Source organism: Thermobia domestica, chromosome 5 (assembly GCF_964235325.1).
Source record: "Thermobia domestica chromosome 5, izTheDome1.hap1.1, whole genome shotgun sequence".
Lineage (NCBI taxonomy): Eukaryota > Metazoa > Arthropoda > Insecta > Zygentoma > Lepismatidae > Thermobia > Thermobia domestica.
Window position 1 is genome coordinate 131,208,782 of NC_137458.1, and position 24,387 is coordinate 131,233,168.

At 34.8% G+C, this 24,387-nt stretch overlaps 1 protein-coding gene across 1 annotated transcript in view; it reads left to right on the plus strand.

Moving 5' to 3' along the window:
* The first annotated feature begins 993 nt into the window (after positions 1-993).
* The window catches only part of RpL9 (ribosomal protein L9), a 375,798-nt gene continuing 352,404 nt past the window's right edge, over positions 994-24,387 (plus strand). The window contains exon 1 of the mRNA XM_081759117.1: positions 994-999. The gene's annotated coding sequence lies outside the window, so the exon portion shown is untranslated. The remainder of the gene's footprint in view (positions 1,000-24,387) is intronic.

A 24,387-nucleotide genomic window follows, 5' to 3' on the forward strand; every position in this document is an offset into this window, starting at 1 on the left:
TGTGAAAACCATGATAAAGTGGGGGATATAAGGAGAATCGAGGCTAACTAAAGGGGACGAAAGCAGCCAAAGACAAAAAAAAGTCATTCAGCCATGTGGGTGAGAGGATTCCACCTAACATTCATGTAAGACCTTTTCTCTCTTTGTAAAATCTTAGTTAAAAAAAATCTAAGCCAAGTATGGTCTCTCGTGTATAATATTTTGTGTTTACAAAATTCTCTTTATTTCAATGTAATTTATTGTGTTTTTACATTTTCATATACTCTCTCTCAATATTAATAAAATTGCTTGCTCCAGTATAATTCCTGGTTCTTTTACTTACTTTCTCAGAAAAGAGATAAAAACCATTATTTTTAAATTAACTTTAGTAAAATACTAACTACCAATACTCAAGAATGTTAAATTACCATTTTTATTAAACATTAGGAAAAAGAAGAAACAGCATGCTTGGCCATCTTATTCGACACTCCGATTGAATCACTGTGCTGATAGAGGGAAAGACAGAAGGAAAACCAGGAAGAGAAAGACCAAGGATAGAATATCTAGATGCAGTTACGAAGAAGAGGCCTTATCAAAGTATAAAACAGCTCTCCCAAGCGAGAGAAAAGTTTTAAAATTTCCATGTTGCCCACCAACCTATAGTTGAGGTGAACAAGAAGATGATTCAGAAACGATTCATCAGAGACTGAAAGAATCTTACAATCAACTCTACATACAATTTTGAGTTTGCATTACATACATGAACTAATTTAAATAGTCAAATGTAGGGTTAAGTTCTCCGTATTTTCATGATAAGTATAAATATTGCTGCTCCATTGGGAATCATTCTTGATTGCAACATAACTCCTAAGTATTTACAATACAGAGGTCGAAAGAGTGGACTATCAAAATCAAAGACCTTATGTCGAGTCGTTTTCAGTCTCGTATTAAGAGTTCGACTAACGAGTGATGCTAACTTCCGTATTTAGAAAGACGTTAGTGAAATTAGCAACGATATAAATTTTGAAAAAGGCAAGTCGTATTTTAAAAATATTTCTAAATACGAAAGTTAGCATTACCAGATATACTTTCCGAGACAACACATCACTTTCGCAATATCTTTTCGAGACGAGATAGCCTAAAATCTTGACTCATAGGCAACTTTAAATTCAGCGAGACAATGTAGTGTGAAAAGAGGTTTATCCCATTAGCATTAACATTGCATGAAGGTCTTCAAACTCGCTAACTGCATTGGATTCAAACCTCGATCACTCTTAAAAGTGGCCCACGTTAAAAGTATTTTCTGTACTGCACAACCTTGATTGAATAAGAGCGTAAAACAAAAACTAAGAAAGAAAATCAGAAAAATTGAAAAGGAATATTAAGTTTGCAATTTATCAAAATTTATTAATTTCTTAAATCTCTTTAAGAAAATATTAGACAATTTAATAAGAATTCAATATAATTATACTTACAAGTAAATAATCTGATTAATTTTAACACCTTAACATTTATTTTCCACATGCCGGTAAAAAATTTTAAAAAATTCTTTTATTGATAAAATTTTAATGGTCTTTATCTTTTCAGTTTAACGTCCCACAATTATGCCTATTAGGCTAAAGGAGATGATGATAAGGGCAAGTGAATGATGATGGAAGAATTAGTGGAATGAGAAAGTGGGAAGAAACGATAGTACTCGAGAAAACCCAAACACACAATGCTTCCACCACAAACTTACTTGGCCGGGGGTCGAACCAAGGACCCCATGCACCAGAGGCAAGCGCTCTACCACTAAGCCACCGTGTCCTCCATGGTCGTTATCAATGGATGTTATGTACCTATTATAATTTTCAAGGTTATGTGCATCAATGCCAATATAGCACTCAAAAAATCGCTTATTATTTTCGAATATATTCGTTTTGTCAAAATGTGAATATGCAGACTAGAAAGTAATTCCTGAAGTGAGCATTTCACAGTAAATTACCACCGAAAACTTCTGTAGGAAAATACAAACAATAAGTAAAATATATTTCAAGTCATTTATAATGCTTCTATTTTTTTTCATTGCCGCTGACGGTACTCACACATTCTAATCCACTGTACTGTTTCGTCTCTTTTTAAATAAAATTGTTATTGTATGAAAATGAAAGTAATGTAATGATCTGTTAACAAATTTATTAGACAGATAATATACAATGTCACATTCTGCTTCTTTGCTATTAACAGGCACGGTTATGGAGAATACTTAATTAGCTATATATGTGCCATTAGCATTAGCAGATATCTTTAAACAAACACAATAATGAATGAGAGCCAACTAGTGATGTGAGGCGGAAAATTTTCCGCGGAAAATTTTCCATTTTGGAAAATTTTCCGGAAAATTTTCCGCTATATTTTTCCGGAAAATTTTCCGTTCTAACAAAATATCAGTAATGAAGTAACAATTCCGCAGCAATCATAAAATTGTTTGAATTCATGTATAGAAATTTTAAAAAGTGGAAGATCGTTTAAAGAATCTGAAAATTTTCATGGCTCAGACAATTTTCAGTACTATGTAAGAACAAATGAAACAGTTTTTCATGAATCGAAATATTTTCTCTCATATGGAAAAATTGAATAACTTCGGTTTTTATGTCGGAAAATTTTCATCATTTGAAGCAAAAAGTAAAACAGCTTTTTGTGAATCGGAAAGTTTTTTTTGCTCTGTAGAAACAAGTGAAAGGAATTTTTATGAATCGGAAAATTTTCATCACGATGTAGAAACAAGTGTGAAAAAAAAAACTTCATAATCCGGAGAATTATGGATATTGTGTATAGTGATGTTAGGTGGAAAATTTTCCACTATATTTAACTGCACATAGAGTTACAAAATTGAATTACTGTAGAAGAAAGTTAGTCAGCAACAAATTATAATTTTCCAATTAGCTTTCGGGAACGGGAAAATTTTCTAATATTTCAAGTTGAGAAGTAAAATTTTACACAGTGCTTCTCTCTCTCTCTTCATCTGCGAGCTCCTTCGCTGCTAAGCGGTTAGCATACGCGCCTTTGGCATGCAAGACCTTTCTTTGATTCCCAGCGGGAGCTCATGTAGTTCGGATTCCATGTTAATTAGTTGGTCCCGTCTTATATGGTCTCGCTGCTGAGAAGGACGTTAAACTCAAAATCAACTCAATTCAACTTCTCTCTCTCTCTCACACACACACACACACACAGAGAGAGAGAGAGAGAGAGAGAGAGAAACACTGTATATTTTTACTTTCCAACTTAAAATAGAAAATTTTCTGGTTTCCGAAAGCTAACTGGAAAACTATAATTTGTTGCTGTCTAACTTTCCTCTACAGGAGTTGAATTTTATAGCTGAATGTGCAGTTACATATAGTGGAAAATTTTCCACCAAATATCACTATACATAATATCCAAAATTCTCCGGATTATGAAAAGTTTTTTTTTTTTCACTTGTTTCTACATCGTGATGAAAATTTTCCGACTAATGAAAATTCCTTTCACTTGTTTGTACAGAGAAATAAAATTTTCCAATTCGCAAAAAGTTGATTTAATTTTTGCTTCAAAATTATGAAAATTTTCCGACTCATGAAGAGTTCTTTAATTTTTCCATACAAGACAGAAAATATTTCGATTCATGAAAAATTATTTCACTTGTTCTTACATAGTACTGAAAATTGTCTGAGCCATGAAAATTTTCAGATTCTTTAAACGATCTTTCACTTTTTAACATTTCTATACATGAATTCAATCAATTTTATGAATACTGAGGAATTGTTACTTGATCACTGATATTTGTTAAGAACGGAAAATTTTCCAGAAAAATATAGAAGAAAATTTTCCACCTCACATCACGGCTAAACAACGATGTAGGAATAAGTGGAGTATGTTTTTATGAATCGGAAAATTTTCCGTTTGAAAATTTTCCGGAAAATTTTCATCACTGTATAGGATAGTCAATTTTTCGATTCATGAAAAATTGTTTCACTTGTTCCTACATAGTACTGAAAATTGTCTGAGCCATGAAAATTTTCAGATTCTTTAAACGATCTTTCACTTTTTAACATTTCTATACATGAAGTTGATTGATTTTATGAATACTGAGGAATTGTTACTTGATCACTGATATTTGTTAAGAACGGAAAATTTTCCAGAAAAATATAGAAGAAAATTTTCCTCTTCACACCACGGCTAAACAACGATGTAGGAATAAGTAAAGTATGTTTTTATGAATCGGAAAATTTTCCCGGAAAATTTTCTGGAAAATTTTCCGGAAAATTTTCCGTTTCAAAATTTTCCGGAAAATTTTCATCACTGGAGCCAACTGAGATTTACATTCTCAAAAACAAATGTACTAGTCAACATGATAATTACATAAATGATAGATTTGAATGCTCAGTAGTATTAATGGTCAGAGAAGCCTGTTGCTGGAAAACCTACCAACAATCTGGCATAGCTAATGTCATCGTAACAATAAGCAGTTAGGAGATAAAGGACAACTTACTGGCCAGGAGAGTGTGCTGCCATTCTTGAAAAACCTCGAAGAACCTATTCAAGATCTTGGTAGTCGAATCAACTCGAATCTTCAAATCCTAACTTGTTGTTAAAAGTGAGTCCTTTTATATGATTGTGGCAGAACACTTTCCCTTTCACCAGAAGTTGTTTACAATGATTTGTACATCTGATGAAATACCTTGTTTTCTAAAGGATGTTGCTATTGCCTTTATATTTAAAATGAGTTTTTAAAAGTTTTAATTATACTCAAATATCATTATTAAATTTATATTAAACAACACAGTACTCTAGGTCTACTTCAGATTTTCTATCACTATGTTTCACAAAAAATGAAAATTCTTCCAATCAATCAAGAAAAATATACCAGGGAACACAGCTTCCGATGCCCTGTTAAAATCTACTTTCCGCCCTTAATGTTTAAACTTAGTAAGAGATAGGTCATTGCACTGTAAAAAATGAGGTGTTGAAACAACACAAAATGACTGCCACTTTAGTACGTTACTTGTGTGTTAAGTCGGCATCAAGCACATCGCCTTCTGAGCATATCAGAAATAATTCGTTACTACCTGATAATTTGCAATGATATTTATCGTTTAATATGAGCAAAGCTTTGCGAAATATATTTGACACTTGTGCCAAGTAACGAATAATGTTCTATGTTTCCTGTTATCGATCACAATAATATTGTTGTAAACCTGTGAATCGTCTGACAACAGTTACATAATCAACAGTTCTGCCATCTTCTGTTCATACGTGCTAAGACACAAGAATAACAAATAAAGAAAATAAATGGAAGCACTGCTATCTGTGTAACTGTTGTCAGATGATTCACAGGTTTACAACAATATTATTCTGACCCATTACAGAAAACAGAATGTTATTAGTCACTTACCATAAATGCGAAATATATTTCGCAAAGCTTTACTTATACCAAACAATAAAAAACGATGCAAATACTCACAGCCAGTAACGAGGTATTTTTGATATGCTCTGAAGGCGATGTCTTGGTGTTGAATTGACACACAAGTAACACGCTAAAGTGGTACTCATTTTGTGTTGTTTCAACACCTCATTTTTTGCTGTGTGTGAAAGTGTTCTAAGAGACAGATAAAATTTGAAGTTTACAACAAAGCGTGCAAATCCGTGTCTTAAATAACATTTACAGAATATTTCAAGATGATCGAATATTCTCGACATTTTAAGTTTTCGTAAAAATTGAAAACGAGAAATACGCGTATCTCGGGATTTTAAACTAACGGGTTAATTTTCCTTTTCCTGAGGAAAAATTCTATGGATGCCTATGCTGAGCCCAGAGGACAGCTTGTACGTGATATTCTCAATCACTTCGAAGATTAGTTATCCTGAACTACCTCAAAGATCAACCCGTAACTTGGAACAAGAGGTAAATATTCCCCATCCTCTCCCATAATCTGTTGTAATTCCGATGCTTGTGATATTAGTGTGTTATTACCTGTAGAATCCGGGTGAAATATAATTCTCTCTTAAATCCGGCCCTGAATATTTTACTGCAGTTATACTTGTATATAAAAAATAAAAAAGTATATATATATATATATAACTCAAAAGAAAGAGATATGCCACTAGAGAAATGCTATGAGAAGTAATCTGAAAGCAAGTGTCCTGGAGAAATATGCAAAAAAAAAAAAAAAAAAAAAAAAACTTAAAAACTAACAAAGCTGCTCAATTGAGGTCTTTATTTAAAGGAATAAATCTCTGTAATGAAATATACTACGTGAAACTGACAAGGCTCCTCTGAACTATGCAAGATTAATAGTTCATTTTTTTAAAAATATACATATACTAACGTATTGACAAACTCATTTAATATGCATGCTTGGAGATACAATTTATCATTTTGTGTGTGATGTGATAATGATACGCTGACAGTTATTCACCATCCAAGGCTTCAAGTGAGTGCTAATTGAACACAAAATTCCCATTGAGATAAAAATCTCAAATCTCCTGATATATATATATATATATATATATATATATATATATATATATATATATATATATATATATATATATATATATATATATATATATGTATGTGTGTGTGTGTGTGTCGTGTAGTTCTGCGAGTTTTAAAAAAGAAAAACTATACAATACTCAGGTCTTCCTACATTCCTAATACTTTTCTGTATGTCCTTGTATGTAAATATATCTTAAACAAGTTATGTTGTACTTTAAAAAAAAAAATCCCCTACTACGAGGACAAAATTCCCTCTTGTGTATACTATTATTGTAGACAATGATTGATTAATGCCTTCTACAAAAGAGAAGGGAGAGGAAACAGAGAAAGGACGAGGAGGGGAAAATTTAAAACTAGAATTTTATCCTTTGAAAGCATAAAAGATATAATTAGGTAATTTCCAGTGTGTCAATATAGTTGTTTTAATACACACTGCAAATTACCAGTTTTATTATAGTAACCACTTGTCAATTATTATAATCGGCTTCACATTTTCTTATCTTCTGATATAATCGGGGTTTAGTGTTGAGATGTCAGTATCATTAAAAAAAGAAAAAAGTTGTTATGGGATATGATTATGCATCATAGTTGTTTTAACGCAGAATCTTATTCTTTTTTAAAAGTTATTTTTAGACTTAAGAGAGGTGCAAACTCAACTATAAAAAAATTGTCTACTACGTATGAGAATATATCTACAGAAGTTTGAGATCAGTCATAATTGCAAGGTAGACTTCATTCGTTTTTTTTTTTTTTCGTTTTTTTTAAAAAGGAAAATTTTCGTTTTACTTTAAGAAGCAAAAAAATGAAACCTGTTAGCGTGGCCAATCACAGTGTGAATCTGGAATCAATGACGTAACTAACGGGCCCACAATACGGGGAGGCCCCAGGCAAAAGAGGACCCATTTGAGTTCCAGAGATTGACTTCATGATGTTACTATATTAAAATCAACTATACTATTCAAGTCTCATATTATTTCACCTTTTCCTCAACTTTGTTCTATACAATATAAAATAATCAAACTATGTAAACAGCAATTATATAACTGTAAATATATATGTGAGGGATTTAGAATGTATTTCTTTCTTATTTCAAGTATAAACAATGACTAATACAAGTAATTATAGCATTGAAAAAGGTATATCAAGAGCTTGAGTTCATGAGAGGCTCAGAACAGGGAAAACGTTGGCATAGGGGTGTATTGATTTCCAGCTACGATTCGGACGAGAGTCCCCTCCAAAGAGAACACTTTTGCTTTGGAAACAGAAAGTATTTTCTACCGGCAGTGTTAAGGATAAATCAAGACGTGGTAGACCACCGACAAGAGAGAAGCAATGCAGAGAAGTCGCGGCGTCAGTGAAAAGATCAGCAGTGAAGTCAACTTGCAAACTGACGGCAGAACGTAGTATACCCCAATCAACTCTGTGCAAACATATGGAACATGATTTAAAATTATACCCGTATTAACCAAAATTTGTTCAAGAATTATCTGATAATGATCTAAACCAAGGAAGGAGACATGTGCCGCAATTCTGCAGGTGTTTGACACTATCCTGAAATATGGAAAGATATTTTCGGTGATGAACAGGCCATATCCCGAAGCTAACGAGCAAGAAACGTCTTCTGGTCCAAGGAAACCATTTATTGTGAAGAGGAGATTGAGGATAACGCTCCGCATGTCATGATATGGGCTGGCGAGAACAGCAAACAAATTTACAGTCCAAATTTTTTGATAGACCTATTAACCAACATCGATAAATTAATATGGTAAGAAACTGGTTTATTCCCCTTTTGGAAACCTGAGGGGACATGCTGATTTTAGCAAGATAGAGTACCTTCTCATTTTGCCACTTCAGTTTGAGACTGTCTCAATGACATGACTCCAGGACACTGGATTGGCCACGGATTGCCTTCATTGGCCGCTCCACTTAACTGGCCACCTCGAAGTCCGGACTTAATAATTTGTGATAATTCACTCTGGGGATTAATCAAGAATATTGTTGCAGCACAGCGTTATGCTATAATATATGGATTGAAAGAAGCTGTAAGACTTGCTTTCAGAAGAGTTACACCAGTCATGTTGAGAAGAATGTTCCACAAAACCTGCCTACGTACTATTTTATGTTCGGAGTAAAATGGAGCCAATACTAATGTATTAGACATTTAGACATTAATGTGTCCATTAAACATAAAACTCAATTAATAGTGTATCTATCATTACAATTAAAGTTTGCATAGTTTGAATATTTATTTATAGGCTAAAGGAGACTTCAACGGTGTGTGACGGGATTTTGTGCCCACCCTGTAGATTACTGGACGGGAATGAAAGAGGAAAAACGGTTGATTGTCCGTTCCAGAAGAAACAATTCGGACAAGGAGAATGAAAGTTAATTTCTTGAATTCTCAGAAATCCTAATTTGGACTAGTAACAACTTTTGTCCTGGTCACTCGGGTCTTAATGTAATTTCTCAGATCCAGTGACCCAGACAGACCCGGAGACCCAGACTGACTCGGAAGCAACCAGATCTACATCATTATTTCGCAATTACATGCTGGATTAATGATACCTACTAATCGAGCTCAAACATTCATTTGTTTGGTTTCCAGTGTGATATTTCTTAAAAACACAATGTCTTAAATATTCCATGCTCGCCATGAATATTTCAAGTGCCCTATAAGTTCATGTTTATTCGTCTTCCCATAGAGGAAAAATAATACAGTGATTTTTGAACATGAGCTATACAAAAATAATAATAAAAAATAAAAATAAAAATAAAAACAAAAAACAAATAAAAACATTGTTTGGGATCAGAAACATCTCGTATGTATTAAACGAGAAGTTTTATAAGTTCGTTTCTTTTAAACTTTGACTATCTCTCATAAGAAAAATATGTAGCTTATCTTTTCTGTGATTATGATGCGTATATACTCTGTTAAACCTTGTAGTTATCTTTCAGTGCAATGCCTTGATACAAAAGGACGCATACAATAAGCGAGAAAGAGAGAAAGGAGCGAATCGTGTTGGTTAAAATTATATTAACAGCCTCACCACATACTCCTGACGAGGTATAACGACATTCTATCGTCTCAGGGGATCACCAGGTCTGTCTGGGTCACTATGTTCATCGATCTGTCCATACCATTTTGGGTCACCGGTCTGTTTGGGTAGTTTGGTCTGACTGTCTCCGTGTCTCACCCATCACTGCTCTGAATATTCTCTAGATAATATACACTTACATTTTGATGCGCTTTAGTGATTTTTTTAAATATATGTTACATCGGCAACATTTGCTGTCTCACTTCTGTCGCAGCAGGAACTTCTGTTGCGACCTGTTGTTACAATTGCTTACAAAAAGTGGTCTACACATCAATCCACTGCAACCAACTTCAACTTTAGTTTGCATTAAGATATTTCCAGTCTATCACCGAGACCAAGAAAAGTTGAGTATTTACCCACGATATCTATTGTGTTTTGAGAGTTGACTTAAAACTTCATTGCGGATTTTATGAAAGAGAGATATGGAGAGGTTTAGTTTCGTAGTAAGAATATATATTAACTACAAATCAAATCATGATTTTTCAATCAATAAATTAACTTTAAAAACCTTTATCGTTGCATTTTCAACTCTCCATCAAATTGATTGATCAGTAGCTTTCGTTCTATTCAAAAAGATAAATAAAATAATTAAATCAAGATTTATAATTATGATAGCCAAATATATCGTAATCTCCTATGGAAGTGTTAAAAATCTTCAAAAATAAATAAATTCATGTAATCGTAAGATAAAATCAAATTAGAAGAAATTCTACCCTTCTAAGAATCATTTGCTAATTGGAAACAATTTTGTTTCTTAAGAGAAATTTATCCATGCCAGGAAGTAACCATGCCAGTAAAGATTTATTTCCTTTCTCTCCTTGTAAAACAAATAAAGTCACTTACATATTCTTTCAATGGTCCCTTTATTTATGATAATTATTTCGGAGCGTATAAGTGAAATTACATTCTACCATTATTTAAAATACAATGATATGTTATTATTGAATATACTTGTATATACCTGTTACTATATATTGAATATTGTAGACTGAAGAAATTAATTATACTGGGTTTTGTCTTAGGCGAGGTTTCGTCCCTCGAGATTTTTGGCTAGGTAAAAATATTAGCTCGAGAGGTTTTGGACAGGAGAGAGTTTTTGGTTCACGAAGTTCTGGCTGCGAGATATCGGTCACAAGTTTTTGTGCCTAAACCCTGAAGTGTGTTGCAATGTGAATTTTACAACAGTTTCACGTTTTAGGACCTAAATAATGCGTTTATTAAGCTGTTATTATTATTATTATTATTATTATTATTATTATTATTATTATTATTATTATTATTATTTATTTATTTATTTATTTATTTATTTATTTATTTATTTATTTATTTTCAGCACCCTCTCAAAAGAAACCCATAAACCACAGTACCGGTACTATCAAAATCTACAATATAGTGATAGTGTGCCATGACGTACATAATATACAGATTGCAACACTGTTCGATAGTTAAAAAAAGAAAGGAAAGAACCAGAATCCGATTCAAGCGCGAACTACAAATCATTTTAATGCGATTAATTTGCTAACTAAAGCGCAATCACGTCACGATATTTGTCAAACAACCTACTTCTGTCAAAATGATCATTGTTATTATTATTGCGACGCCATTACTGACAGGAAGAACTATAATGCCTCATTATAACTACCAGTTTGTTCATGCACAATTAGGTAACAGTATGCATATATACATTAATAATAAAGGCAGGAATAATAATAATATTCATTTATCTTTTTTCTTTCCCTCAAAGGAAAAAAGAAATCATACGCCATTTCCTTGCCAAATATATTTCCTACAGAAAGTTTCGGAAGGGAGTAAGAGGTTTTGTTATGTACAGAGAAGTAAGTATCTCTATACACGCTGAATTTCTGAGCTGTTTCGTCAGTTACTAACTCCCGCTGCTAAGAGAAATTGATGCTCGTACGTTTTTGTTTCCGCAAGGTTAACCACAATTGCAATGTCCTATTACCCTAATCTTTTTTTTTCTCTCTGTATGGCACTACCAAACTTCTAATGAGTGAAGTGTGGTCCAAGAATAAAATGACTCACTGGCAAACAAAACGACGCTTGCGGAAGATTCTATGAGATTTCTTTTATCTATTTGGATAATAAATGCATATCTTACTATATATGCAGACGCGAATTACCCACGGTATAGACAAAAAACGATTTTATTACACACGCTCTCAGCGAGGGCGTTACACCAAATAAAAGTGACTGCCAACAGCAAATTCTTACTCAAAAAACGCAGAAAAAGAACAGATAGACAGCTCTTTGACTGTTTTGCTAAAGCAAAGCAAGAAAGAAGAAAAGTAAAGGAAGTTAGGAGAGTAAAATTTAAAAAAAAAATGGACAACTAGTCACTACTGATCATGGAAACAGTAATGTTTTAACAATTGGATGCAATCGCAGTAGTTGTATTACTACAACGAGATCTTAAGATGGTTATTGCACCCCCTTAAGCGAGAGCTTCCAATGCTTCTGTACGTATTTCTTGTTCGTTCTGAAGCTGTTAAGAAACAAACATTTTTGTTTTTGTTTTTGAAAAGTAACTTTTGTAACAAGGTTGTAAAAGGCTTCATCTAGATAACCTTCACACTAATCCAGTTTTACGTTCATGAGTACGAATATCTATTATTACCCCCAAACCTTATTCTAACAAGTACTATATCTATATTTCTGTTGGCTTCCCCTTTCCATCATTGGTTGCTACTTTCTCTCTATTTTTCAGTTTCTAATTGCGTAGAAGTGTTTTTTTGTATACGCTCTATAAACTTCCATACTAACAATTCGCATAGCTACTGTATTACAAATAGCTCTATTTCTGTAGAAATATGAATATTATATTATTACGATTTTGGAGTCACTTTTGATGTCAAAAGCTCTTGGTTTCCTTCAAGGTCATGTGAACTTCAGAGGACAACGCTGCGTTTCTGAGGTTTTCTCAGTTACCTACCACGTCATATTAAACCATTCATTTCATTCACATCAGGCTTTAAGTTCAGTTTGTTTTCAACTATTTTCACTTAATTTATTTGATCTGATTGAAAGAGAGAAAAAGAAATCTCACTTTAACGTCCCATGATTATGCTAAGGCTAAGGAAGACAGTGATTAAGGCAAGTGATGAAGGAAGAAATGGGGGAATGAAAATGTGGGAGGAAACGAGAGTACCCCGAGAAAATCCATGAATACGATGTTATCACCACAAACTTACTTGGGCAGGCACCGAATCAGGTATCTCATGCACCACAGGTAAGCGCTATAACACTGAGCCACCGTGCCCCCTCTTCCCCCCCAGAGAGAGAAAAAGAGAGCCTCGAGAAAACTTGCGGTCATAATACCCACCACAACCCGACATGTCCGGGATTTGACTTGAACCCTGTTCATAGCTTTAACAGATGCTTAAAATAGCACTACTCCCAGAATATCTTCAAATTCGATGATACATTAGCTGACGTAAACCTAATGTTCAAGATACTTAGATCGATATACCTATATATACATATATACGTATTTCACCATTACACATTTTCATGAACTATTTGTAGGCTTCTTTCACTTGAAACGAGTTACCGGGTTCAAAACAAAATGCATTGTTTTACACGCAGTAAAATGTATCAAAATGACGGAAATTGATGCATATATATATATATATATATATATATATATATATATATATATATATATATATATATATATATATATATGTATATGTATATATATATTCATGCACGTTGCGTTCATGTGTGTACTCTATGTTGGCTGATTTTTTTTCTTTTCCTCATAATTAGATAAGACAAGAATTCTTACAATGAAATAATTCTTTTCCTGAAAGTACCGCACCAGAGGGAAATGCAATGAATATTTGGCAAGTATGAAAAAAAATACTTATTATTAGTTACTTTACTATGACAGTTTCTTCACGTTAGATTGCTCTTCAATGCTTAGTGGAATAAACTCTACTCTTGACGGACTTAAATTTTGCTAAGGGAAGATCAATAATAAATGTAAAGCACTAAAAGTCCTAACACTGGTCATCGGCATGCCAGAATAGAGCACGAGCGTCGTGCTTTATATTGGAAATGGCCTAAAATGAGATCTTTAGTTTAAGGTTCCTTAACTATATCCTTTAAGATAAAGGAAATGCATGATAATTTAAACTGATTAGTAGAATAAGAACACGAAGAGAAGAATAGTAGAATTAAACATAATTTTCGGATTTAGTGTTCACTACAAACACTAGAGTCGTACTGGATCGAGTCAAGAATTATCGCATAGAAAGTAGTAAAAACTAACTTTATGGCCTCTGGAACCAGAAGATTCAATGATAAGCTCTCCACTGACTTCTGTTCTTAACCAACTGGATCTGTATTCATATTTTTGTGATATCCATCTTCATTTTGTCTAGGTCTTCCTAATAGTCTTTCTTATCGGAATAATTGACCTGTAGAAGTATAATGAAATCATAATTAGACAATTATTGTATGTACTTGGGATCCCAAATCTTAATTCTCCAGACATTCCTCTACTCCTGCTTTTAATACTTTAAGCGCAAAGATCCACAGATATATTTTATTCTGGGACAAGCAGCGTTCACTGCCCCATTGAATAATACCTGAAGTGTACATAACATATATGCACATGGCCCCTAGTAATAGACCAACTGTGCATAAAATACACAGGATCTTTCAAAACAACAACGACAAAGTTTCGGAGATGATTCCTGATACCAAGATGAGACAAAAAGTATAGACCAACCTGGGTGAACAAACGCTTCCTTTGGGAATTACAGGCTGCCAAAAACATGAAAAAAAATGAACTTTAAAGGTCCATAGCTCCAAAGCTATGGGACCTACCGTAGCCGGGTCAAGACTTCACTTAGGAACTAGTATATGCCCTATCTTAAAAGTACGTGTTTCAGAATCCTAAGGTACTTACGCAACAATTTTTGTAGAGAGAGTTTGGCTACGGGCATATGATTTTAAGTACTCACCAACTACCTCTATAAAAATTAAAAGACCTGAATCGCAAAACTTCCTAATTCCACTCTTTCTCTTCGTATTTTGCGTTTTTTTTGTTTTTTTTTTTTTGTTTTTTTTTATGTTAGCATCTATGTTTTAAGGGCTATTCACCTGCATAATACGTAAATCCAAATTAAAACCTTTATAAAAATACAAAAAAAAAAAAAAATCAGCTAACCAGAATAGCATGCCAAGTATAATATTCTTGTCTTTCTTCTAAAATCACAAAAGTATTCGGTGAACTTGGGATGTTCTGCTATTCAAGTCTATAATTGTTACGAAAGTACTGCAGAATTCTGAAACTTGGATATTTGGATAGGGCACATATTAGTTCTTACCCCATAGTTTTGGAGCTATGGACGTTTAAAGTTCAGTTTTAATGTTTTCGGGACCCTATAACTCCGAAAGGAAGCATTTGTGCACCGAGGTTGGTCTATATTTTTTGTCTTAACTTGATGTCAGCAATCACCTTCCAAACGTTGTCGATTTTGTTTTGAAACACCTTGTATAATGTTAATATCCACTTTGTCATAACACTTTTTGAAATACTAGGAATAAATTGGCCACTCCAACCCTACTGTATCAGCTTTGTTAGTGGCCCCGCCTGGATACATTAGCTTAACTAGACTAGAGCCTGCTTTGGGTAGAACACTCAGTCTTAATAGAAGTGGATAATTATTATGATTAGACAAATAAGTTAGCTGAAGATCGTAGAATGGAAACTTCTCAGCTTACGACAAGCAGCCTACAACGTCAAAATGTTCATATTGATAATGATACAACTTAATTAAGCTTATTTCATCTTCATTTCTCTATATTCCTGGTCATTATCATTAGTGTTTAGAGCGAAATCATGCGTGGTACATACTACGAAAAATATCACTCTTAGATATCATTCACATTGTGACTATATCAAAAAAAAAAAAAAACTAATGTTATATTCCATTGGAGAAATTGGATTTGAATTCACCCTTTGGCAGTGAGAATATATAGCATAGTTTTGCTTTATTTAGGCAGCTACCCCACTTCATATATCTGAGTGGTTACCCTTAATTTATTAGTCTCCCAACTGCCCTGATCTTCACTCTGTATGACATTTGTATAGGGAAACATTCCCTGGTTCCCAGCAGATTTTCCAGTTCAAAGCCGTAGAGTGTGGGGGACCACGGGACAAAATAGAGGGGAAAAAAGCACTCAATAAATTCTTTGTTTTCTTTTCCTTTTCTTAAAAAAAAACAAAGAAATAGGAAATGTAAGAGGTAGGGAGGAAAAGCAAATGCATTCTATTAAAAGATTTGCTTTCTGAGAAGAAAGTAAAATGTATAGCAAACAAACAAGATAAGGGCAGAGTTCTTAATAGAGTATACGATGTCACGAACAAATGGGAAATATCAATGAATACTAGTATTCAGCAGCAAAGTTGTGGAGAGTCATTCTAAGTAAAATTCGCTTCATTTTTTCTTTTGGTCAAGTTATCTAAAATAAAAGAGTAAAAAAAAATCAGAACAAGCACCACCTAGTTAAGAAGTTTGGTTTACTAACCATAACTCCTTTATCATGTGCGTTCAAAAAGTTGCTTCGCAATGGATTGTAGCAAAGTGATCCATAGAAACATTCTACTACAGTAAATGTTGGAAATGGTTTATCTTAACTTGAAGACATAGGCCAATCCTCCTAGACACTTTTGTGAACACTCGAAGTAAAGGTTCGTGATCGTTAAATTGTATCTTTCTTACTGGTGATAACGTACCTCAGTACTTTAATAGTTTTAGGTCGATTCTGATCAGACGCGAACCCGGAAATTTTTATTGGAAGGGGGTCCAAAGTTTAAGGGGGATCCAATAATGCAAGAATCTACGTTTATGTAGTATGGAATACAGCCGAATAAGACTATAAGTAGCTTTTACGTACTGCCCCTCTAGTCTCATGGAAAATAATATAACTAGATTGCTTTTTATCAGACAAGAAACCGTACAGATGATGAGTAAGGCCAAACTTTTAGTTTACATCAAATATTTCTCTTCCAAACAAGTTTAGTTTTATAAAGAAATGTATGTCGGTATGCAAAGTTTGAGGGAGTCTGGACCCGGTAGATCTCCCACGTGGGTGTATCCCTAATTCTGAAACAGTTCAAACGAATTTGTTGAACCACTTTTCAACGAATAGTGTTGCAGAAGTTCTCTACACTTGTCATCTGCAAGAAATGCGTGTTCAAACAAAAAACACTTATAACTCCGTTGTTAATACCTGTATTACTCGTTACTCAACAGAACTCTGACCGGCCTTTCAGCACAACAACTGGTTTACAGTGTAACGCGAATCATCTTTACTGTGCAATATACTCTCTATTTGAGTTGAAAGTTAAAAAGTCTAGCTTCGTCCCTGTCTGTATCAGATATTGCGTGACATATATATATACACACAAAAAGAATAGTGAGTGTTTCAAGTCTTTTCTCATAATAGCAAATACTATATCCATTGCAGAGCGACTTTTAGAACGCTCTGTATATTTATCCTGTTTGTCCCTCCATCCGGGAGACAAAAATCTCATAAACTACTTGATGCATCACCATCAATTCTTGTCCAGAATGTAGAGGCTCAAAAGCTAGGAATCAAGATCAATTGATGGAGGTGATGTTCAAACCAAAAGTATCTCAGTGGTAGAGCGCTTACCTCTGATGTGTGGGGTCCCTGGTTCGATCCCTGGCCCCCACTTCCCTGGTTCGATCCCTGGCCAAAATTCTATGAAATAGAAATATTTTGTCTTCACTTGTTGGAGCATTTTGATTACCAATTTGATAAAATGCAGTTTCGATATTTTGGTCTTAGTAATTCTCAAAAGTTTCCATGACTTCCATATTTCTGTTAAAAAAAAATCCTGTAACTTTAAGCAGAATTTATCAATTTAGTTCGTTTACATTTAATTAGGACTTCCGTGATTGCTTCTTGGAGTCAGCATCTAGACCAAAATGCTATAGGTAGAAACGTGAATTTTAACACAAAACTCATTTTGTCTAAAATTAAAGAATAAGAAAGGACATTTGGAAATATGTATTCTAAGAGATGGGATAAAGGAGAGTTCATTTTTTCCAACAATAGAGTATCTCACAAGCCCCTGAAGCGAGGACGATGCAAGTCAGTATATAAACTTCTCATGTTAAAAATATAAAAAAAATGTTTCAGTGTTTTTGATAATTCCGCACCTAATAAAAGTCCATTTCTATAATATAGAAATTTCCGATTTTATATTCAGAGAACGTTACAGTTGCTCACTTAGATCGTAACTGTTACTGACGTGCTCTCTGATTATTTAAACACGCAAAATAATTTTGTTGAGAGGTTTGGGGTAGGGCCTATATGCTAAGGCTTATTTTCTGGTTAGGTCTCATTTTCAGGAAAACGTAGTAAGTGTTCCAGTGTTTACGAAAATTCTACTCTTAACGGCGGGAGGAGAATTTTCTTCTATATCAAAAATCCTGATTCTTTATTCAGAGCATCTCAATTGCAGTATTCGCTTCTTAAGATGAAGGTGTGAAAGTTGGTTTATAAACTCTTTCGGTGTTTTTGAAAATTCTTCTAAAGGGGGAAATTTCTATACTTTTGCTAGTTAATGTGATAATTAGTTTGTTTCTTATATAACCTCTGTAGAAGTTGATAACCTTTCTTCGTTTGTATTGAACTTTGTAGTATGTATTTTGATTGATAGCTATTTGTATAGCACTGGATATTTGACTATCATATTGTCTATATCTTGTTGGTATTCTTTCCAGTTCGTTTTATGGTATTTGTTGCGATTAACCGAATTTAATTAACTACGTGGAATCTACATTACTGCACGAACAAACATAGTACAAAAACAGGTGTGGAGCAGGCTGTATAAGAAAATACATTTGAAGAAGCTAGTAGTTTGTTCGGTTTGGCATCTATTCTGTTCGGAAGTTGAGGTCTAGTTGCAGTGGCATAGCCAGGGATGCTGACCCGGTTCGAATTCTCTTTAGTGCAATGATATCGAAAGTGGATTCTACCTACATGGAGTATGTTCCATTTGTGATCCCGATCGTCTAAGGAATAGACATCGCTATATTTGGTGGAGGAGCTCGACCAGGGTTAGGCTAGGCTCAGCTCGGCTTTCCTTTTATCTGGTACTGGCATTTCTCTGTAACTATTGACAGGATCTGGAAAAAAAAAAGGGTGAGCGAGTAGCCCATCGTGTAAGAAATAAAGATCGTTATATTTGGAGACCGAGCTTGACTACGATAAGGCGCCGCTCGGTTTGTATGTGATATTTCATTTCTCAGAAACTACTGGCAGGATCTGAACGAAGTTTGGTGGCCAAGTAGCCCATCGTCTAATCAATGACTATTTTATATTTGGTGACCGAGCTCGGCCAGGGACTGTTTTGTACGCATGGAACCTTTGGCTTCAGTTCACCGACTATGTGCCTCTTATTATAATTTATCTCCCAAAAATCTATTTCCCAGAAACTTTATATTTAACCTTACACAAGATTTCAACATATTAGTTATATGCAGCATTCTTCATCTTTTCGATCTTTCGATCTCTCTCTCTCTCTCTGCGTGTGTGGATGTGTGTGTGTGTGTGTGTGTGTGTGTGTGTGTGTGTGTGTGTGTGTGTGTGTGTGTGTGTGTGTGTGTGTGTGTGTGTGTGTGTGTGTGTGTGTGTGTGTGTGTGTGGATGCATGTATTATTGAGCCAAATTAGTAACGGGCACGACTTCGGCATGCAGGGTCCCATACTCCCAGTAACATCACTAAAATTATCCGGGATTGATTGAGAATCATGAGGCAATTGGGAAGCTATCGAATTAAGAGGTATAAAACTCTCGTCCAGAAAGCCAGAAATACTGGCACCTGGGAAATGATAAGGTTAACCAACCAATATCCAGTTGAACGAGTACAATCTGACCGGCCTTAGATCTGTATCGATTGTAGCGAAAGTGAGTTTAGCACTTCTTTTTACCTGTTAGCAAATTTCATTAGTTTCTCAATACCGTATAACTAAAGATGACTGCCAGTGACAGTGGTCAGGTCCGAATTAGCGCCTGCGATAAGTAGATTGCAGCCTAAGACCAATTATATTTGAGTCTCTCATATTTGACTGGGCTACTTAGATATTAGAGAATAAATTTATTTCTTGTGCTAGAATGATGATGCTTCTGAAATACATATTATAATACGCGTTTTTCTTTTCGAGTGATCCTTCAATGCGATTTCGTGTAGCCGCAACAGAACACCGAATCCATTATCGATGACAATTTGGTGATTGTAATTTAGAACACACAAACTTTTTTTTTTTTGAGGGAAGGGTCATGAAGCATAGCGTTGAACGCCAGAGTATTGGCCTTGTACGTGGACAGTTACTGACTTCAAACGCTATACTTCTGATCTTTCCAGGTCAATATATGCAATGACCTCTATATAACGCTGTGAAATATATTATAGACAGGACACGAAATTTACGATCTGAATCCAGTAGCTAGATCGTAACAATTTTTCTCGCACAGATGTGATTATGCAAATGCCTATAGTCAGACCAATTTGATAGCTACTTAGTCGTATCTGTTTTGGTCTTAAAATAGCTAGACTCCAAACTCATATTTCCAGTCGCCATGGTAACTTAGCACCCAGGATTTTTCCTGCTCTGTATATGCTGTATATATGCTTGTGTGCGTGTGTGTGTGTGTGTGAACCTCTTCTTGATGAGTTTCCGGCTAAGCCGCTGTCTATTGACCGACGCACAGTGGTCCGAAAGGCATGATTGTGTGAGCAAAATTCAAATCATGGTGTATGTTGTTCCTATGTGGAAAACATGGTACTATAACATAAACCCAACAAAAAAAATCGTAAATTATGTCCGAGAACCAGGTCCGTAGCCATGGGAGAGGTACGGGGGACGTGGCCCCATATAGGCGAAATGAATAGAAATAAACAGAAATAGATATATATGTATCTAAGAAGTTTGGACCTACTTACTTTACCTTAATCACTCTCACTACTGTAAGAACTGTCTGCAGAGAGGTGTGTATCTATTACGTTCACAGAACTGGAACTACATGCATCTGTACTTTTCTGCTGTGTAGGTGAAATAAGTAGCTGAAGAACATCAGAAGAAAGTGTAGCAAGCTTCTTATGAGGTAGCTTCCGAAGAGTGGAAGTAACAGGATCTGATGTTAAAAGGAACCGATGAAAGAGGTCCACATTTCCTTCCGTTCTTGATGTCTTTCTGGTATGGTCTTCTCTGAAGCTTTTGACATCTTTGTGTCGCGCTGTCAAAAGCGTACAGATGATGGCCTGGGATTTTGCCAAATGATTGTTTTCTGCTTTGCGTTTGATGACGTAGCGTATAACTGCAACGGAACAAGAGATGTAACAAATATATCACTGTCAATTATAATCCCTTCAACACCTTTCTGCTTGTACGCAGACTGTCCACTACTACCATCGAAGCCCCATTTACAGAAAAGGGTGAGATTTCTTACTTCACTCTCTTCCATCTGAGTGATAACAGCCATCTGAACTTGCAAAAGTCGATTAGCTGTGTGATCTAAAAGATCTTGTAGACTGACTTCAATTGGAGTGTCAGTTTCAGAGACAGACGGAGGATAGCATTCTTTTTTTGCTTCGAGAACTTGGTGGTAGGATGGATACAGGTCAGCAGCTTTCGCCTTAGCTTGGGTCCGAAGTAAGTTGTATTGGTGTTTGGTGAGCTTTGCTTCTACTATTAGTGACAAGGCTTCATCTGGGGTATACGATACCATTCGCTGATCAGCCGTAACAGTCTTCCAAGCCTCTTTTATTTTCTTCGGTCTTGCTGGCGATGATAGTGTTATTTCTTTCACCAGGTTTGATGGTGTGACCTTTCCTTCTTTACTGAGTTTCATTTGTGTTCCATAAGACAGAACGTCAGAACCATACGACTCACGAAGTTCAACGGTTTTCCTCCTCTTAACAGATTCACTACTTTCTTGAAAACACTTAACAGGTCTCCCGCTGCCAGACGTAGTTACACTTTCTTCAGCTTCAGTTGCCAGCACCAGAAATGGTAACTTTGCAGGTGCATTACGCCAATCAGAATATCGTACAAGAAACATATCAACCATTCTGGAACAACTATCTAGTCGCTGGAAAATCTTGGTGCAGAGCAATGTGATAGCTGTCTTTATCTTCTTGCACTTTTCTTCATTATCCTGAAAAAAGTACATAATAAACACCACTTTCTGAATTTAACAAGCACATTGGGTATAATCACAAAGGCTAATGTGTACAATATCAAAGCAATTAGGCCTGAATAGAAAATCTGCGATTAGATTGCGATTTCCACCGTTGCACGTCCTATACATACTGTTCTCAAACCATTCTCCCTCGAAAGTACAGCGAACGACGTGCGGTTTAGTAATTCACCTATCTTCCTTCTGATAAAGACCAAATGAAAAGCGAAACGTGTCAAGACAGTACATAATGCGGATCTAGTATGGGTCAAATTATGCATTGTTTTATGTACTGACCCATGTTAACAGGTGACTAGTCTGAAAATGTGCAAACATGTGCAACAATTTTTGTTATGTACGTTACCTATACATGTTGTCCTTCACACTCATGCAGGAATCTTACTGGTACCTCTTGGTACTTTTTTTATAACTCAATGATTTATCACCACTACAGTGCATTTCTCCTACTATTTATATGCTAAGATTTCATATGACATTATGACTCCAGGTTCGTTTCTGGAGAACAGTTATATACTTCCTCTCATTGCTACTTCCCTACAGTTTCTGTTTCATGGGGTTTCCCTTTTCGTTCACTTGTGTTCTCAAACGGAGACGCTGAGTGGTGCTGTAGTGTTGCTTCCAGTTCCTGTACAGCAAACTTCTAATTACACATTACACAAACTTTACTTCTCTACATGTTCGTTCTATTCGTATTTAAAAAATACTTAATGCTGTTTTTGAATGCACTATTGTATGGACTAAACGTGTATGCTACTCATACTCCATACTCCAATACTTGACATTTTGGATTTTTGCGCAGGTTTTGCGGCGTTTCGGACCACTGTGCGACGGTTAGATAGTCGATTATAGTTTTTCTATTTCCACTGATAATAGAATCTTCGAATAGCTGAATTGGCTGACAATGCCCGTAGTTATAATAATGCTTCTGAATGCAATTAAAAAGTTGAGTAATGAATAGGGTTTTGAACATTTGAAATTAATTATAAAATGTTGCAATGCAAAAAGGTTTGTTGGCGAGTACAGATAATAGTATACTGTACACGTGATAACTGCATCATACAACTTTTCTGGTATGGTATATTCTGCAAAGTTTTTATATCATTTCTGATCAAGATTGCAGTTCCTCCACATGATTTTGTGTGTTGCCATTACTTTTAATAGTTTAAATCTGGAATAGATTAGCTATTTTTCTCGGTTAACTTTTCTCATTTAGTACAATGATCTGCATATTAATCCTCTGCATAGGTTCTTGATTCTTCAGATTCTCCCTTACTCTTTAAGAGATTTTGAATAGTAATTAACAACCTTATATTCAGTTCTATCATTTGTAGAACTGTATCTTCGAATTTCTCCTCGTTTATTATTTTTGATTCCTTTATTTGTTCCGTTTAAAGTATCATAAATGATTCCTTCATTTGATGTCATACCATTAATCCTTTCATTGAAAATTTTCTCAATGGGGATCTTTAATACTATGATTAAATCTTTGGAATTGAGTTTGTTTGGAAGAATTATAGACAGTGGGGCAGTGGCTGGTTGAAGAGTTTATTCCCTGCTTTCCAGAGCCTTCATCATAAAAGAGCTAGAGAGAGTGCTACTAACCTAAGTTAGTAGATTGTCTTGTAGCATTTTCATTAAATCCTGGATTTCTTTCTTAATGAGATTAAGAATTTTATGTTTGTCCTTAGGGTTAACATTTTCTTGGTCTGAATTTTATGATGAATTGCTACTGTCGGATGTATTTGGTCTTGTTTCTTGATAGAATGCGTTCTAGTTTTCTTGTTTAGGTGTAATCAGAATCTTTTTGGCTTTTTTGTCTTAGTTATTTGCAATCTGATTGGACATAAACTCCTCCCCGTTCTGTATTCCATTGCTTTGCATCTGACACAAAGATTCGTTTTTGGCAAAAGGAATTGTATTGTTTTCCACATCTGTAGCACGTACTTATGTTTCTGCATGCAAATGTGTTATTCGTAACAACGACTGCAAGGTAGTGGTCTTTCTCAAATTCGAGAGTTCTCAATTTGACTCATGAAGCTGATGCTTTTCTCTTTAATATTTTCTTTACTGTTCCCGACTACTTCGTAAATTCTTACCACAAGTGCCGATCCGGGAGGACTCGTGCTCTCGTAAGTTTACTTGGCCCCAAAGTTCGTCATATCTTTGCTTATGTATTTGACAATATATATTTGCACTGCTGCCTCTACCTAGGTACTACGCATGCCCATGTAGTTCGTTCTGATTAGTTTGAAGATCTAGGTTTATATTAATTATTAAAGTTCCATTTCGTCTCTGGACCAATGTTTAACTGTCACCGTGAATCTTCATTTGTCTTCATTTTAGAAAATTAACTTGACTCCATTACTTTTCTTAAGATTATGGAATGTAAATTGCGATGTAAGATAGTATATCAGTTCCATTTATGTTATTTTCTCCTTGAGCGACGTCAAGTTTCATCAGGTGAGAATTGGTATTCAAAATGACTATGCTATTTGATCGTTAGATTGTTTTGTGTCTACTCTTTGGTTGGATTGG